Source organism: Bufo bufo, chromosome 2 (assembly GCF_905171765.1).
Source record: "Bufo bufo chromosome 2, aBufBuf1.1, whole genome shotgun sequence".
In the NCBI taxonomy this organism is placed as follows: domain Eukaryota; kingdom Metazoa; phylum Chordata; class Amphibia; order Anura; family Bufonidae; genus Bufo; species Bufo bufo.
Window position 1 is genome coordinate 1,427,061 of NC_053390.1, and position 16,133 is coordinate 1,443,193.

Sequence of the window (16,133 nt, forward strand, 5' to 3'; positions counted from 1 at the left end):
ACATCACCTGTGCACCATAAAGCTTCAGCACACTGGGCGGAAGCACAATCAGCCCCATCTCCCCCCCCCCCCCGATTGGTTTTAGTAACAGACCAGGACATCACCTGTGCACCATAAAGCTTCAGCACACTGGGCGTAAGCACAATCAGCCCCATCTCTCCCCCCCCCTATTGGTTTTAGTAACAGACCAGGACATCACCTGTGCACCATAAAGCTTCAGCACACTGGGCGTAAGCACAATCAGCCCCATCTCTCCCCCCCCCTATTGGTTTTAGTAACAGACCAGCACATCACCTGTGCACCATAAAGCTTCAGCACACTGGGCGGAAGCACAATCAGCCCCATCTCCCCCCCCCCCGATTGGTTTTAGTAACAGACCAGGACATCACCTGTGCACCATAAAGCTTCAGCACACTGGGCGTAAGCACAATCAGCCCCATCTCTCCCCTCCCCTCCGATTGGTTTTAGTAACAGACCAGGACATCACCTGTGCACCATAAAGCTTCAGCACACTGGGCGTAAGCACAATCAGCCCCATCTCTCCCCTCCCCTCCCGATTGGTTTTAGTAACAGACCAGGACATCACCTGTGCACTATAAAGCTTCAGCACACTGGGCGGAAGCACAATCAGCCCCATCTCTCCCCCCCCCCCCCCCCCGATTGGTTTTAGTAACAGACCAGCACATCACCTGTGCACCATAAAGCTTCAGCACACTGGGTGTAAGCACAATCAGCCCCATCTCTCCCCTCCCCCCCGATTGGTTTTAGTAACAGACCAGGACATCACCTGTGCACCATAAAGCTTCAGCACACTGGGCGTAAGCACAATCAGCCCCATCTCTCCCCCCCCTATTGGTTTTAGTAACAGACCAGGACATCACCTGTGCACCATAAAGCTTCAGCATACTGGGTGTAAGCACAATCAGCCCCATCTCTCCCCTCCCCCCGATTGGTTTTAGTAACAGACCAGGACATCACCTGTGCACCATAAAGCTTCAGCACACTGGGCGTAAGCACAATAAGCCCCATCTCTCCCCCCCCCCCATTGTTTTAGTAACAGACCAGGACATCACCTGTGCACCATAAAGCTTCAGCACACTGGGCGTAAGCACAATCAGCCCCATCTCTCCCCTCCCCTCCCCCTGATTGGTTTTAGTAACAGACCAGGACATCACCTGTGCACCATAAAGCTTCAGCACACTGGGGCGTAAGCACAATCAGCCCCATCTCTCCCCCCCCTATTGGTTTTAGTAACAGACCAGGACATCACCTGTGCACCATAAAGCTTCAGCACACTGGGCGTAAGCACAATCAGCCCCATCTCTCCCCCCCCTATTGGTTTTAGTAACAGACCAGGACATCACCTGTGCACCATAAAGCTTCAGCATACTGGGTGTAAGCACAATCAGCCCCATCTCTCCCCCTCCCCCCGATTGGTTTTAGTAACAGACCAGGACATCACCTGTGCACCATAAAGCTTCAGCACACTGGGCGTAAGCACAATAAGCCCCATCTCTCCCCCCCCTATTGGTTTTAGTAACAGACCAGGACATCACCTGTGCACCATAAAGCTTCAGCACACTGGGCGTAAGCACAATCAGCCCCATCTCTCCCCTCCCCTCCCCCTGATTGGTTTTAGTAACAGACCAGGACATCACCTGTGCACCATAAAGCTTCAGCATACTGGGTGTAAGCACAATCAGCCCATCTCTCCTCCCCCCCCCGATTGGTTTTAGTAACAGACCAGGACATCACCTGTGCACCATAAAGCTTCAGCACACTGGGCGTAAGCACAATCAGCCCCATCTCTCCCCTCCCCTCCCCCTGATTGGTTTAGTAACAGACCAGGACATCACCTGTGCACCATAAAGCTTCAGCACACTGGGCGTAAGCACAATCAGCCCCATCTCTCCCCCCCCTATTGGTTTTAGTAACAGACCAGGACATCACCTGTGCACCATAAAGCTTCAGCACACTGGGCGTAAGCACAATCAGCCCCATCTCTCCCCCCCCCCCCCCCCACCCCGATTGGTTTTAGTAACAGACCAGGACATCACCTGTGCACCATAAAGCTTCAGCACACTGGGCGTAAGCACAATCAGCCCCATCTCTCCCCCCCCCCCCCTATTGGTTTTTAGTAACAGACCAGGACATCACCTGTGCACTATAAAGCTTCAGCACACTGGGCGTAAGCACAATCAGCCCCATCTCCCCCCCCTATTGGTTTTAGTAACAGACCAGGACATCACCTGTGCACCATAAAGCTTCAGCACACTGGGCGTAAGCACAATAAGCCCCATCTCTCCCCCCCCTATTGGTTTTAGTAACAGACCAGGACATCACCTGTGCACCATAAAGCTTCAGCACACTGGGCGTAAGCACAATCAGCCCCATCTCTCCCCTCCCCTCCCCCCTATTGGTTTTAGTAACAGACCAGGACATCACCTGTGCACCATAAAGCTTCAGCACACTGGGCGTAAGCACAATCAGCCCCATCTCTCCCCCCATATTGGTTTTAGTAACAGACCAGTGACATCACCTGTGCACCATAAAGCTTCAGCACACTGGGCGTAAGCACAATCAGCCCCATCTCTCCCCTCCCCCCCCCCCTATTGGTTTTAGTAACAGACCAGGACATCACCTGTGCACCATAAAGCTTCAGCACACTGGGCGTAAGCACAATCAGCCCCATCTCTGCCCCCCCCCCCCCCCGATTGGTTTTAGTAACAGACCAGCACATCACCTGTGCACCATAAAGCTTCAGCACACTGGGCGTAAGCACAATCAGCCCCATCTCTCCCTCCCGATTGGTTTTAGTAACAGACCAGGACATCACCTGTGCACCATAAAGCTTCAGCACACTGGGCGTAAGCACAATCAGCCCCATCTCTCCCCCCCCTATTGGTTTTTAGTAACAGACCAGGACATCACCTGTGCACCATAAAGCTTCAGCACACTGGGCGTAAGCACAATCAGCCCCATCTCTCCCCCCCCCCCCACCCCGATTGGTTTTAGTAACAGACCAGGACATCACCTGTGCACCATAAAGCTTCAGCACACTGGGCGTAAGCACAATCAGCCCCATCTCTGCCCCCCCCCCCCCCCGATTGGTTTTAGTAACAGACCAGCACATCACCTGTGCACCATAAAGCTTCAGCACACTGGGCGTAAGCACAATCAGCCCCATCTCTCCCCTCCCGATTGGTTTTAGTAACAGACCAGGACATCACCTGTGCACCATAAAGCTTCAGCACACTGGGCGTAAGCACAATCAGCCCCATCTCTCCCCCCCCTATTGGTTTTAGTAACAGACCAGGACATCACCTGTGGCACCATAAAGCTTCAGCACACTGGGCGTAAGCACAATCAGCCCCATCTCTCGCCCCCCCCCTATTGGTTTTAGTAACAGACCAGGACATCACCTGTGCACCATAAAGCTTCAGCACACTGGGCGTAAGCACAATCAGCCCCATCTCTCCCCCCCCCTATTGGTTTTAGTAACAGACCAGGCCCTCACCTGTGCACCATAAAGCTTCAGCACACTGGGCGTAAGCACAATCAGCCCCATCTCTCCCTCCCCCGATTGGTTTTAGTAACAGACCAGGCCCTCACCTGTGCACCATAAAGCTTCAGCACACTGGGCGTAAGCACAATCAGCCCCATCTCTCCCCCCCCCCTATTGGTTTTAGTAACAGACCAGGACATCACCTGTGCACCATAAAGCTTCAGCACACTGGGCGTAAGCACAATCAGCCCCATCTCTCCCCCCCCTATTGGTTTTAGTAACAGACCAGGCCCTCACCTGTGCACCATAAAGCTTCAGCACACTGGGCGTAAGCACAATCAGCCCCATCTCTCCCCTCCCCCGATTGGTTTTAGTAACAGACCAGGCCCTCACCTGTGCACCATAAAGCTTCAGCACACTGGGCGTAAGCACAATCAGCCCAATCTCTCCCCCCCCTATTGGTTTTAGTAACAGACCAGGACATCACCTGTGCACCATAAAGCTTCAGCACACTGGGCGTAAGCACAATCAGCCCCATCTCTCCCCCCCCCTATTGGTTTTAGTAACAGACCAGGACATCACCTGTGCACTATAAAGCTTCAGCACACTGGGCGTAAGCACAATCAGCCCATCTCCCCCCCCTATTGGTTTTAGTAACAGACCAGGACATCACCTGTGCACCATAAAGCTTCAGCACACTGGGCGTAAGCACAATCAGCCCCATCTCTCCCCCCCCTATTGGTTTTAGTAACAGACCAGGACATCACCTGTGCACCATAAAGCTTCAGCACACTGGGGCGTAAGCACAATCAGCCCCATCTCTCCCCCCCCCCCCCCCCCCGATTGGTTTTAGTAACAGACCAGGACATCACCTGTGCACCATAAAGCTTCAGCACACTGGGCGTAAGCACAATCAGCCCCATCTCTCCCCTCCCCTCCCCCCGATTGGTTTTAGTAACAGACCAGCACATCACCTGTGCACCATAAAGCTTCAGCACACTGGGCGTAAGCACAATCAGCCCCATCTCTCCCCTCCCCTATTGGTTTTAGTAACAGACCAGGACATCACCTGTGCACTATAAAGCTTCAGCACACTGGGCGTAAGCACAATCAGCCCCATCTCTCCCCCCGATTGGTTTTAGTAACAGACCAGCACATCACCTGTGCACCATAAAGCTTCAGCACACTGGGCGTAAGCACAATCAGCCCCATCTCTCCCCCCCCCCCCCCCCGATTGGTTTTAGTAACAGACCAGCACATCACCTGTGCACCATAAAGCTTCAGCACACTGGGCGTAAGCACAATCAGCCCCATCTCTCCCCCCCCTATTGGTTTTAGTAACAGACCAGGACATCACCTGTGCACCATAAAGCTTCAGCACACTGGGCGTAAGCACAATCAGCCCCATCTCTCCCCCCCCGATTGGTTTTAGTAACAGACCAGGACATCACCTGTGCACCATAAAGCTTCAGCACACTGGGCGTAAGCACAATCAGCCCCATCTCTCCCCCCCCCCCCCCCATACCAAGCAAGCAAAACCCAGGATCCAGTTTATAATTAGCGCTATACATTTTGTTTAATAAATTGATGATATCCGTCCAATAGCCCCGTAGCGCACTGCAATTCCACAGCATCTGGAGCACTCCGGCCCCTTCCTCCCCACATCTCGGACACTTGGAGCGATATCCCACCTTCCATAAGAAGACTGGAGTTCTATATACCCTGTGTATTTCTAGCCGCTTCGCTAGGGGATAGGGTAGGACTTCTTCCCATTGGCTGTCTGAGATGGGGCCACATCCCTCTCCAACTTCACTTTGAGCAGATATTTTCTCAGCTGCTCATATAGCAAAGTATTATAAGCCTCTGAAATAGCTCCTTCTACAGGACCTGGTTCGATCAGTTATTTAAGGATGTGATACAAATTGTAGGGGCGCACTGTATCCTGCGAACTGATAGCGTGCCCCAACTGAGGGGATTTACAGAAATGGGCAGACACTAGGCCATATTCAGGGACAAGTTGTGCACATTGTTTTCGGATACCTTGAGAATATAGTTGACCTAAATTCCATAGTCCTTTACGTTGCCAATCAGAAAATGCCTGCAGTTTGGACAATTCTAGTAAATGAGGGTTATTCCAAACAGGAGACGGGTCTAATAGTGAACACCCAGAATGTCCCTAACCTTCCCCCAGACCCCCTCATTAATCCCACTACTGGGAGGGGTTTACAAGAGTCCGGGAAATCTTTCTCCATAATGGAAATAGGCGGGCAGACCCCAGATGCCCCCTTCACCAATTCCCCACATCTTCCCATCGCTCTCAGGGACCCCCAGCCCTTAACGGGGTTGTCTGGGTTCAGAGCTGAACCCGGACAGACCCTTATTTTCACCCAGGCAGCCCCCCTGAGCCTAGCATCGGAGCATCGCGCAGGGCACGGGCTCTTTTGTTTATAATAACACACTGCCGGGCGGTAACTTCCGCCCGGCAGTGTGTTCGGTGACGTCACCGGCTCTGAGGGGCGGGCTTTAGCTCTGCCCTAGCCGTTTTACTGGCTAGGGCAGAGCTAAATCCCGCCCATCAGTGCCGGTGACGTCACCGGGGTTTCTGTCAGCCCCATGGAGAGCCCTGGTACGTCACCGGAACTCCTAAAAATGCCTTTTCCCTGCACGATTTAGCGCAGGGCAAAGGAGAGCATCGGAGCAAGAACTGCTCCGATGCTCATGTCAGGGGGGCTGCCGGGATGAGAATGGAGGTTTGTCCGGGTTCAGCTCTGAACCCGGACAACCCCTTTAAGGTGTTGCAACTGAGCTGCTAAGAAATATATGAAGGGGTTAGGTAACGCCAGTCCCCCCGCTTCTTTACCACGCTGTAATGTTTCATATCGGATTCTACTATTTTATTTTTCCATAACAAGGACGCAAATATCTCTGTAACTTATAATAATAATGCATGGGAATCCATACTGGAGATGCAGCAGGATGTAGAGCTATTGCGGCATCCAGATCATCTTGAGGAGACTACCTCTACCTATCATGGACGATGGAAGCTGATGCCAGGTGGACGGTTTCTGTGTAAATCTGTCCATTAGTGGTACCAGGTTGTTCGCTACATAAGATCGGGGCTGTACTGAAATAGTGACTATTTAAAGGAGGAGACCACTTTCAGGTTAACATGATCTAAGCAAAGAGATTCCGGGGGCAGCAGAAGAATGACCGACTTATTCCGATTGATTAATAAACCAGACTGTTTTCCAAAGTCTGAGATTAACGATATAATGGGATCTATTGATGAGGTCAGATCACCCACATATAAGAACATATCGTCCGCGTACAGCGAGACTTGTTCCTCCACCGTCCCCCTCTCCAAACCTCGAGTCAGTGGCGTGGAACGCAAAATACAAGCCAGGGGCTCTATAGCAATGGCAAACAGGAGGGGTGACCAAGGGCATCCTGCCCGGTGCCTCCCTCCAGTGTCATCATCGGGGATAGCTTGCCGTTTATTCGCAGCCTAGCTCTCGGTTGACTATAGAGCAATATTACCCAATTAATGTATCCAGGGCCGAATCCTAGTTTTGCCATAACCTCCCATAAGTATTACCATTCAACACTATCAAAGGCTTTTGCAGCGTCTAAAGAGACCACCGCAGGGCATCCCACGTCCCATCCTGAATATTGAGGAACAGACGCCTAAGGTTTAATGACGTGGATTCTCCTGGCATAAACCCGCACTGATCTTCATGGATAATGTGGGAGATAACATTCAGGAGCCCATTAGCAAGTACCTTGGCCAACACTTTTCTATCTACTGTTAAGAGTGAGATGGGTCTATATGAATCCACCAGATTGGGATCCTTATCTGGTTTAGGGATCCTCACCACCACCAATGCTTCTCTCATAGAGCGAGGTGAAGCACCTGTCCTAGAAGATTCACTAAACACCTGGAGGAGATGCCGGAGCAAAACTTCTTGATGTTTTCTGTAGAATTCCCCAGGCAGACCATCCCCCCAGGTGCTTTTCCGTTAGGAAGCGACTGCACCGCCAGCCCCATCTCTTCCAATGTCCCCATCTAGTGATGACCTCCGATCATCAGACAGGTCGGGCATCTGGATATGGTGCAGGTATTTAGTCTGGACTTATAGACTCTGCATAGAGCTCATGGACTATGCTCATTATCTTATCATCTCCCGATACCTGTACGCCCAGCGTATTACCGATTCCCAATACACAAGAGGGGCCCGATTGGGTCTTAATAATAGAGGCTAGTAGGTGGCCCGTACATTCCCCTTCCATAAAATAATAATAATTTGTCCCCAGCCCTACTAATCAAATGTTCCTTCAGTAGATCTTGCGCCTCCGTCCAGTGCAAGGCATTTTCTAGGGAGGGGTCAGAGATGTACTTACCTCCGTAGTCTGAACTCTATCCAGCAGTTCTGCGGTAAGTGCCCTGCTTTTAGTTTTATGGGAACTAATCCGTTTAATGTATGTCCCTCTAGGGGTGGGCGATATGGCCTAAAATCTATATTGCGATATAATTTTAAGCATGTGCGATATATATCGCAATATATTGTTTTCTATATTTGGGGGGGGGGGGGGTGTTTAAACTTTTTTTTTTTTTTAACTTTTTATTTAATAACTATTAGCCTCCTTAAGGGCTAGAACCCTTGTCCTATTCCTCCTGATAGAGCTCTATTAGGGTGAATAGGACTTTACACTCTCCCTGCTGCCCTGTGCACACTACAGCAGGGAGCTGACCATGGCAGCCAGCCTCTAATGTGCCCCCCAGCCTCTGATCCGCCCCCCCAGCCTCTCCCTCTTATCAGCCCCCTCTGGTAACTCAAACCCTCCCCAGTATTAAATCATTGGTGGCAGTGGCCACAGGGTCCCCCTCCTCCCCCCCATCATTGGTGGCAGTGGCCACAGGGTTCCCCTCCTCCCCCCCCCATCATTGGTGGCAGTGGGCAGTTCCGATCGGAGTCCCAGCAGTGTAAAGCTTGGGCTCCGATCGGTTACCATGGCAGCCAAGACGCTACTGAAGTCCTGGCTGCCATGGTATATTAGTGAGCAGCATTATACTCACGTGCGCCGTGGCCACTCCTCCTTCTCATAGGTCTGAGCGTCTTGGCTGCCATGGTAACCGATCGGAGCCCAAGCGTTACACTGCTGGGACTCCGATCGGAACTGCCCACTGCGACCAATGATGGGGGGGGGGGGGGGGGGGGGGGGACCCTGTGGGATGCACAGCGCACCACGTGACTTCCGCAATAAACTTTCGGCAATCTATAAAGATATGGCAGAGCACCGGCACATTCATTGGTGGCGCAGAGGCCAAAGTCCCTCCACTCCTCCTCATCGGTGGTCAGCGGCAGCCGCGCACAGTGGGGAGGGAGGGACTCCCTCCTTCTCCACTGTGCCGGCTGAGGAGAAAATGGTGCGCGCAGAGAGCGCGATTATATCGCGGTCCGGCGATATAGGCGATATGGGGAAAATCCATATCGTGGCCGAAATTTATATCGTATATCGCCTATATCGCCCACCCCTATGTCCCTCTAATATAAGCTTCCATTGAATCCCAGATAATGGAGTGACCAGCGGAACCTTCATTATTGGTAAAAAAGTCAGACCAGCAGATACCACTGTACCGTATCCCAGTACCAATATCAACTAACTGGAGCCAAAAAGGGTTTAGTCACCGAAAGAGAAGACGTCATCGGCACAGGCGCACTGAGGGAGTGCTGAGGAGCCGAGCCTCCTTCTCTCAGAGCGCCTGCGCCGAATCAAGAAAGGTGAGCGATTTTTGAAATGCTGACAGGGCCAGCCGGAGGAGGAGATCGCGGCTGGCCCTGTCAATCAACAAGAGGAGGGGGCGGTTTTCTGCGGCTGCTACCAGCAAGTAGACGCCCTACTTGCTGGTAGACAGGTAATTAGCTTATCATAAAAGTACGTTTCATTAATAACATAATGTATAGCAATATCGCAGGATAGGGATTATAAGTAGACCAAAAAAAAATAATATATGAGTGTTTAGTGGGGTGACAGAAGCCCTTTATTCCACTTGATCGCGCTGCTGGCATCTCTTCTGTCTTCTTCTTTGCTGTGTGCAGGAAAAGGACCTGTGGTGACATCACTCCGTTCATCATATGGTCCATCACATGATCCGTCACCATGGTAAAAGATCATGTGATGAGCGTAGTGACGTCATCAAAGGTCCTATTGCTCACAGATAAAGACAGAAGAGATGCCGGCTGCTCGAACAAGTGGATTAAGGGGAATTAAATTTATTTTATTTTTTTAACCCCTCCAGCGCTATTGTACTATGCATTCTGTATCCAGAATGCTATTATTTTCCCTTATAACCATGTTATAAAGGGAAATAATAATGATTGGGTCTATATCCCGATCGTCTCCTAGCAACAGTTTGTGAAAATCGCACCGCATCCGCACTTGCTGCGGATGCTTGCGATTTTCACGCAACCCCATTCACTTCTATGGGGCCAGTGTTACGTGAAAAACGCACAAAGAGGAGCATGCTGCGATTTTCACGCAACGCACAAGTGATGCGTAAAAATCACCGCTCGTGTGCACAGCCCCATAGAAATGAATGGGTCCGGATTGAGTGCGGATGCAATGCGTTCCGCGCAGGTGCGATGCGCGAGTTGAATACTCGCCCGTGTGAAAGGGGCCTTAGAAAGGAGAATCTGTTACTCCCACTACCGAGACGCACAATATCAGGTCCTTGAGAGGCTCCATTACCTCGAGGCGGTGGAGATAGAAATACATCGCTGCTGAAAAGAAAGGCGTATTGGATCCATCGCCTGCAAACGATGGAGACAAAAGGTCTGAATGGAGAATATAATGTAGGTGGTTTTATAGGACACGTTGTCACCTTGTTCCCCTCTTCTCTTCACAGCGGAATTAGTTTTACAGAATATGTATATTACATTTAGGACACTTTACTGCCACCTTATACTCTGCATAATCTCAGCTGTGGGAGGAGTCTAATGATGTGACGTCACTTCCTTTACTACACTCTGCATAATCTCAGCTATGGGAGGAGTCTAATGGTGTGACGTCACTTCCTTTACTACACTCTGCATAATCTCAGCTATGGGAGGAGTCTAATGGTGTGACGTCAGTGCCTTTACTACACTCTGCATAATCTCAGCTGTGGGAGGAGTCTAATGATGTGACGTCAGTGCCTTTACTACACTGCATAATCTCAGCTGTGGGAGGAGTCTAATGATGTGACGTCACTTCCTTTACTACACTCTGCATAATCTCAGCTGTGGGAGGAGTCTAATGATGTGACGTCAGTGCCTTTACTACACTCTGCATAATCTCCGCTGTGGGAGGAGTCTAATGATGTGACGTCAGTGCCTTTACTACACTGCATAATCTCAGCTGTGGGAGCAGTCTAATGGTGTGACGTCACTTCCTTTACTACACTCTGCATAATCTCAGCTATGGGAGGAGTCTAATGGTGTGACGTCACTTCCTTTACTACACTCTGCATAATCTCAGCTATGGGAGGAGTCTAATGGTGTGACATCAGTGCCTTTACTACACTCTGCATAATCTCAGCTATGGGAGGAGTCTAATGGTGTGACGTCACTTCCTTTACTACACTCTGCATAATCTCAGCTATGGGAGGAGTCTAATGGTGTGACGTCACTTCCTTTACTACACACTGCATAATCTCAGCTGTGGGAGGAGTCTAATGGTGTGACGTCAGTGCCTTTACTACACTGCATAATCTCAGCTGTGGGAGGAGTCTAATGATGTGACGTCACTTCCTTTACTACACTCTGCATAATCTCAGCTGTGGGAGGAGTCTAATGATGTGACGTCAGTGCCTTTACTACACTGCATAATCTCAGCTGTGGGAGGAGTCTAATGATGTGACGTCACTTCCTTTACTACACTCTGCATAATCTCAGCTATGGGAGGAGTCTAATGGTGTGACGTCAGTGCCTTTACTACACTCTGCATAATCTCAGCTGTGGGAGGAGTCTAATGATGTGACGTCAGTGCCTTTACTACACTGCATAATCTCAGCTGTGGGAGGAGTCTAATGATGTGACGTCAGTGCCTTTACTACACTCTGCATAATCTCAGCTATGGGAGGAGTCTAATGATGTGACGTCAGTGCCTTTACTACACTGCATAATCTCAGCTGTGGGAGGAGTCTAATGATGTGACGTCACTTCCTTTACTACACTCTGCATAATCTCAGCTGTGGGAGGAGTCTAATGATGTGACGTCAGTGCCTTTACTACACTGCATAATCTCAGCTGTGGGAGCAGTCTAATGGTGTGACGTCACTTCCTTTACTACACTCTGCATAATCTCAGCTATGGGAGGAGTCTAATGGTGTGACATCAGTGCCTTTACTACACTCTGCATAATCTCAGCTATGGGAGGAGTCTAATGGTGTGACGTCACTTCCTTTACTACACTCTGCATAATCTCAGCTATGGGAGGAGTCTAATGGTGTGACGTCACTTCCTTTACTACACACTGCATAATCTCAGCTGTGGGAGGAGTCTAATGGTGTGACGTCAGTGCCTTTACTACACTGCATAATCTCAGCTGTGGGAGGAGTCTAATGATGTGACGTCACTTCCTTTACTACACTCTGCATAATCTCAGCTGTGGGAGGAGTCTAATGGTGTGACGTCAGTGCCTTTACTACACTGCATAATCTCAGCTGTGGGAGGAGTCTAATGATGTGACGTCACTTCCTTTACTACACTCTGCATAATCTCAGCTGTGGGAGGAGTCTAATGATGTGACGTCACTTCCTTTACTACACTCTGCATAATCTCAGCTGTGGGAGGAGTCTAATGGTGTGACGTCAGTGCCTTTACTACACTGCATAATCTCAGCTGTGGGAGGAGTCTAATGATGTGACGTCACTTCCTTTACTACACTCTGCATAATCTCAGCTGTGGGAGGAGTCTAATGATGTGACGTCAGTGCCTTTACTACACTGCATAATCTCAGCTGTGGGAGGAGTCTAATGATGTGACGTCACTTCCTTTACTACACTCTGCATAATCTCAGCTATGGGAGGAGTCTAATGGTGTGACGTCAGTGCCTTTACTACACTCTGCATAATCTCAGCTGTGGGAGGAGTCTAATGATGTGACGTCAGTGCCTTTACTACACTGCATAATCTCAGCTGTGGGAGGAGTCTAATGATGTGACGTCAGTGCCTTTACTACACTCTGCATAATCTCAGCTATTGGAGGAGTCTAATGGTGTGACGTCACTTCCTTTACTACACTCTGCATAATCTCAGCTATGGGAGGAGTCTAATGGTGTGACGTCACTTCCTTTACTACACACTGCATAATCTCAGCTGTGGGAGGAGTCTAATGATGTGACGTCAGTGCCTTTACTACACTCTGCATAATCTCAGCTGTGGGAGGAGTCTAATGATGTGACGTCAGTGCCTTTACTACACTGCATAATCTCAGCTGTGGGAGGAGTCTAATGATGTGACGTCACTTCCTTTACTACACTCTGCATAATCTCAGCTGTGGGAGGAGTCTAATGGTGTGACGTCAGTGCCTTTACTACACTGCATAATCTCAGCTGTGGGAGGAGTCTAATGGTGTGACGTCACTTCCTTTACTACACTGCATAATCTCAGCTGTGGGAGGAGTCTAATGATGTGACGTCACTTCCTTTACTACACTCTGCATAATCTCAGCTATGGGAGGAGTCTAATGGTGTGACGTCACTTCCTTCACTACACTCTGCATAATCTCAGCTGTGGGAGGAGTCTAATGATGTGACGTCAGTGCCTACTACACTCTGCATAATCTCAGCTGTGGGAGGAGTCTAATGGTGTGACGTCACTTCCTTTACTACACTCTGCATAATCTCAGCTGTGGGAGGAGTCTAATGATGTGACGTCACTTCCTTCACTACACTCTGCATAATCTCAGCTGTGGGAGGAGTCTAATGATGTGACGTCACTTCCTTCACTACACTCTGCATAATCTCAGCTGTGGGAGGAGTCTAATGATGTGACGTCACTTCCTTCACTACACTCTGCATAATCTCAGCTGTGGGAGGAGTCTAATGATGTGACGTCACTTCCTTTACTACACTGCATAATCTCAGCTGTGGGAGGAGTCTAATGGTGTGACATCAGTGCCTTTACTACACTCTGCATAATCTCAGCTGTGGGCGGAGTCTAATGATGTGACGTCACTTCCTTTACTACACTCTGCATAATCTCAGCTGTGGGAGGAGTCTAATGATGTGACGTCAGTGCCTTTACTACACTCTGCATAATCTCAGCTGTGGGAGGAGTCTAATGGTGTGACATCAGTGCCTTTACTACACTCTGCATAATCTCAGCTGTGGGAGGAGTCTAATGATGTGATGTCAGTTCCTTTGTATCCATTTGTTTCTATATAAGGTACAATGGTAGGACGTATGTATATAGTCTGATGAAAGCACTTATGTGCTGAAACGCGTCACTATGCCGTAATATGTGACAAAATAAATTCGCATCCAATATATCTACGTGCGAGTGGCGGTCTTTCCTTTATACACTAATGAGCAGAACTTGTACGGAGACCGCAGCACTCACTTGTCTTCTATAATCCAAACTTTATTCACCAATTTAGTGCGACGTTTCAAAATGCACTAAGTTGGTGAATAAAGTTTGGATTATAGAAGACAAGTGAGTGCTGCGGTCTCCGTATCGCTGGGGGAGCTTCAGACTGGCACCCAACACTGCTGGCACCGCCACTAAAAGGTTGGATTTACCTTATTTTTTATCATTGTGCTGATACACAAGTTTTTTCTTCTTTAACACAGTAATGAGCAGATATAACCGGATATCACACAGTAATGAGCAGATATAACCGGATATCACACAGTTATGCGCAGATATAACCGGACATCACACAGTTATACGCAGATATAACCGGATATCACACAGTTATGTGCAGATATAACCGGATATCACACAGTTATGTGCAGATATAACCGGATATCACACAGTTATGTGCAGATATAACCGGATATCACACAGTTATGTGCAGATATAACCGGATATCACACAGTTATGTGCAGATATAACCGGACATCACACAGTATGCGCAGATATGACCGGACATCACACAGTATGCGCAGATATGACCGGACATCACACAGTATGCGCAGATATGACCGGACATCACACAGTAATGGGCAGATATGACCGGACATCACACAGTAATGGGCAGATATGACCGGACATCACAGTTATGCGCAGATATGACCGGATATCACACAGTTATGCGCAGATATGACCGGACATCACACAGTTATGCGCAGATATAACCGGACATCACACAGTTTATACAGACATCACACAGTAATGCGCAGATATAACCGGACATCACACAGTAATGCGCAGATATAACCGGACATCACACAGTTTATACAGACATCACACAGTAATGCGCAGATATAACCGGACATCACACAGTTATGCGCACATTGCGCAGATATGACCGGACATCACACAGTTATGCGCACATATGACCGGACATCACACAGTAATGGGCAGATATGACCGGACATCACACAGTTATGCGCAGATATGACCGGACATCACACAGTTATGCGCACATTGCGCAGATATGACCGGACATCACACAGTTATGCGCAGATATGACCGGACATCACACAGTTATGCGCAGATATGACCGGACATCACACAGTTATGCGCAGATATGACCGGACATCACACAGTTATGCGCACATTGCGCAGATATGACCGGACATCACACAGTTATGCGCAGATATGACCGGACATCACACAGTATGCGCAGATATGACCGGACATCACACAGTTATGCGCAGATATGACCGGACATCACACAGTAATGTGCAGATATGACCGGACATCACACAGTTTATACAGACATCACACAGTAATGCGCAGATATAACCGGACATCACACAGTTATGCGCAGATATAACCGGACATCACACAGTTATGCGCAGATATGACCGGACATCACACAGTAATGAGCAGATATAACCGGATATCACACAGTAATGGGCAGATATGACCGGACATCACACAGTTATGCGCAGATATGACCGGATATCACACAGTTATGCGCACATTGCGCAGATATGACCGGACATCACACAGTTATGCGCAGATATGACCGGATATCACACAGTAATGGGCAGATATGACCGGACATCACACAGTTATGCGCACATTGCGCAGATATGACCGGACATCACACAGTTATGCGCACATTGCGCAGATATGACCGGACATCACACAGTTATGCACAGATATGACCGGACATCACACAGTTATGCACAGATATGACCGGACATCACACAGTTATGCGCAGATATAACCGGACATCACACAGTATGCGCAGATATGACCAGACATCACACAGTTATGCGCAGATATGACCGGACATCACACAGTAATGTGCAGATATAACCGGACATCACACAGTTATGCGCACATTGCGCAGATATGACCGGACATCACACAGTTTATACAGACATCACACAGTAAGGCCTCATGCACACGACCGTATTTTTTTGCGGTCCGCAAAACGGGGTTCCGTTTTCCCGTGACCGTTTTTTCGTCCGT

At 49.3% G+C, this 16,133-nt stretch overlaps 1 protein-coding gene across 2 annotated transcripts in view; it reads right to left on the bottom strand.

Annotated features, from left to right (window-relative positions):
* Positions 1–16,133, bottom strand: part of RGP1 (RGP1 homolog, RAB6A GEF complex partner 1) — a 94,974-nt gene that overhangs the window by 73,619 nt on the left and 5,222 nt on the right. The gene's annotated exons all lie outside the window — the stretch shown is intronic.